The sequence below is a fragment of the Phyllobates terribilis genome, unplaced genomic scaffold (genome assembly GCF_046119375.1).
Source record: "Phyllobates terribilis strain yellow unplaced genomic scaffold, ASM4611937v1 Scaffold_1__5_contigs__length_1240528914, whole genome shotgun sequence".
Classification (NCBI taxonomy): domain Eukaryota; kingdom Metazoa; phylum Chordata; class Amphibia; order Anura; family Dendrobatidae; genus Phyllobates; species Phyllobates terribilis.
Window position 1 is genome coordinate 189,822,194 of NW_027362761.1, and position 3,758 is coordinate 189,825,951.

Genomic DNA, 3,758 nt, shown 5'->3' on the forward strand with positions numbered 1-3,758 from the left:
ATAGAAGGCAGTGGCGTACCGCCAATTGTGGCAGGCCACGCCACTGCTATTGGGCCCGTGAGCCGGGGGGGCCCCAGAGCAGCGGGGGAACGAGGAGGATAGGCGAGTATTGTATTTACCTGGGGCGAGGGGAGGGGGGTTGCGGCAGCAGAGGAGCGGACACACACAGCAGCAGCTGCTGCAGCTACCATGTGTGCCCGCTGCTAAAGTGAAATTAATATTCCCTCTTCTCTGTGCCCATTGGCATGGAGAAGAATGAATATTCATTCTCTTTAGTAGCGAGCACAGAGGAGCACTGATCCGCAGCTCCTGCTCACAGTGCCCTCTACTAAAAATAATGCATATTCACTCTTCTCCACGCCCATAGTCCCGGCGTGGAGAGGAGTGAATATGCAGGCAGCTCACATCAGTGTCTGAGAGCGCATGGCAGTGATGTCATGCGCTGCTCAGATGCTGACATGAGCTGCTGGCAGACAGGACGCAGCGCTGGGGCAGAGGTGAGGAAGGAAGGGGAGTATAAGCGTTTCTTTTTTGTGTGTGCAGTGATGGGGCCATGCACACCAGGATTGGGGGATGAGGGGGCCACACATACCAGGATTGGGGGATGAGGGGGGCCATGCATACCAGGTTTGGGGGATGAGGGGGGCCATACATACCAGCATAGGGGGATGAGGGGGCCACACATACCAGGATTGGGGGATGAGGGGGCCACACATACCAGGATTGAGGTGTTAAAATCTATTTAGTTTTACTATCGGTCATCTTGTTGTGGTTTGCTGGCTTCTAGTCTTTTCCTCTGGTGCTGGGTTTCTTGGTCACGTGATCTCTGCACTCTTTATTACTCAGCACCTGGCTCCCATTCCCCGCTGGACATCAGTGTTGTAACGCTCATGTTCTGGCTAAGTAGCCTTATTTAGTTCTTCTTGCTTTGGACTATTGTTATGCTGGGACTTCTTGTTCCACCAGTTTTGTTTCCTTTAATTTTCGTTTCTGCAACTAACTTTTCTGTTAGGAGGTCTCCTGCTTTTGCTCCCAGTCCTTAGATCTTTTAGGGACCCCTTTCCCCTTCCTACAGGTCTTCGTTTGAGTTCAGTGCAGGAGTTTCATTGGTGCTATTCATAAGGAATAGGGCACCCACCCCAGCGTAGGGTAAAGCTGAGTCTCAGTGCAGGGACAGCTTTTCCCTCCTATTCCTTAGTTCTAAGTTGAAGAACATAACATGGGGGATGATGGGGCCACACATACCAGGATTGGGGGATGAGGGGAGCCATGCATAACAGTATTGAGGAATGAGGGGGGCCATGCATACCAGGATTGGGAGATGAAGGGGGCCATGCATACCAGGATTTGGGGATGAGGGCCCACACATACCAGGATTGGGGAATGAGGGGGCCACACATACCAGGATTGGGGGATGAGAGGGGCCATGCACACCAGGATTGGGGATGAGGGGGGCCATGCATACCAGGATTGGGGTATGAAGAGTCCATACATACCAAGATTGGAGGATGAGGAGTCCATGCATACCAGGATTGGGGGTGAGGGGGCCATACATACCAGGATTGGGGAAGAGGGCCCATACATACCAGGATTGGGGGCTGAGGAGGCCGTGCATACCAGGATTGGAGATAAGGGTGCCATACATACCAGAATTGGGGGAAGAGGGCCCACGCATACCAGGATTGGGGGGCTGAGGAGGCCATACATACCAGGATTGGGGGATGAGGAGGCCATGCATACTAGGATTGGGGATGAGGGGTACCATGCATATCAGGATTGGGGGTAAGGGGTGCCATGCATACGAAGATTGGGGGTGAGGGGTGCCATGCATACCAAGATTGGGGGATGAGGGGGCCATGCATACCAGGATTGGGGGATGAAGGGGCCATGCATACCAGGAATGGGGATGAGGGGTGCCATACGTACCAGGATTGGGGGATGAGGGGTGCCATACATACCAGGATTGGGGGATGAGGGGTGCCATACGTACTAAGATTGGGGGATGATGGGTCCCATAAGTATATAAATTGGAGGATGAGGGTGTTAGAACCCTCCTGTTTGTTTTTTTCCATCTTGTGTTTTGCGGTCACGTGACCATCTGCCTTTATATTCCAGCTCCGCCCTTTTGGCTGTGCTGGACTTCAGTGTTTGACTGTTTCTCTAGCCAGGTGCTTTGGTGCCTTTCTCTGTCAGTTCGCTTGGTCCTTCTGGGTCCTCTAGTACCTTTTTGTCAGTTTGTCTTTTTGAGTTCTGCAACAACTTCTCTGTTTAGGAGGTGTCCCATTTTTGTACCAGTCCTTAGTTCTTTAGGGACCCCTCCCCTTATGCTATAGGTCTTTGTTCAGACTAGCCGAGGACTAAGGCGGGTCTGTTCGCTAGGAAAAGACAGCCCGCTACATCGTAGGGATTCAGCTTAGTCTTACTGCAGGGACAGCTTTCCCCTATCTTTCCTTAGTACATGTTGCAGATCATAACAGTAAGTCCAGCCCAAAAAACTAAAAGGAAAGAAATTCGGGGATCAGTATGGTTTCCGTCCAGGATTTGGCTCAACGCTTGCAGGGATCGTCTCTGGAGGTGGCCGAGCTACAGCAACACGTGAGTAGCTGTTCTGGAGCTCATTTTGTGGAACCCAAGGTAGGACTGCCTGATGCTTTTTATGGTAAACAGCAAGATTTTTTTTCCTTTAAAAATGCTTGTTTGTTATATTTTCATTGAGACCAAGGTCCTCTGGGAATGAATCACAACGCATTGGTTTTATTATGTCACTTTTGCGCAATGAACCACAGGGGTGGGACTTTTCTCTCCAACCTAATGATTCATGCTTATGGCCGGTAGAAGAATTTTTTCTGCTATGGGGCTATTATATGACGATCCTGATAGAATCTCATCTGCTGAGACAGAACTCAGGCGTTTGAATCAGGGGTCAGGTGATGTTGAAAATTATTGCACACACTTCAGAAGATGGGCTTCAGAAGTCAAATGGAATGATCCGGCTCTGAAATGTTTATTTCTTGCTGGTCTGAGTGAAAGGGTTAAGGATCTGCTAACTGCATTCCCTGCACCTGAGACTCTGCAGGATGCCATGCAATTAGCTGTTCGTGTGGACAGGAGGCTGAGGTTCAGGCTGAATGAGGTAAAGACTCCGGTAATGTCAGGTCCTAGTCCCCAGAAAATCTGCTCAGACGGCGGAGAACCGATGGAGGTTGGGGCGATGTCACTCCTCTCTCAGGAAAGAGACCGGAGGTTTGCTGAGGGATTGTGCATTGTGTCTTTATTATGGTAAAGCTGATCATTTGATTAAGTATTGTGAGCTTTGTTTAAGTAAAGAAAAAAAAAAGGTCAGGTATGCCCGTATAGCTTGTTTATGCTCTGCAGGAGTATTTCTTTCTGGGAGTACTACTTTGTAGGAAGATTTGATTGAATTTCAGGTATTTGTGGATTGTGGTTCAACACTTAATGTGATTGATAAAGGGTTTTTGGAAAAACTTAATTTAAAATCCAAACCTTTGTCATCACCTATTTCTGTGATTGCAATTGATAACACTCCCTTGAAATGTATTACTCACAAGGTTGCTGCATTTCCCCTCACTATCAATGGAGTTCACCAAGAAATTTTGGACTTAGTTGTATTGGATAATTTACCCTCTCCGGTCGTTCTAGGTTTGCCTTGGTTAAAACTGCACAATCCTTTACTGGACTGGTCTACTAATGTGATTAAGTCTTGGAGTCCGAAGTGCTATGATAAATGTTGTAATGGT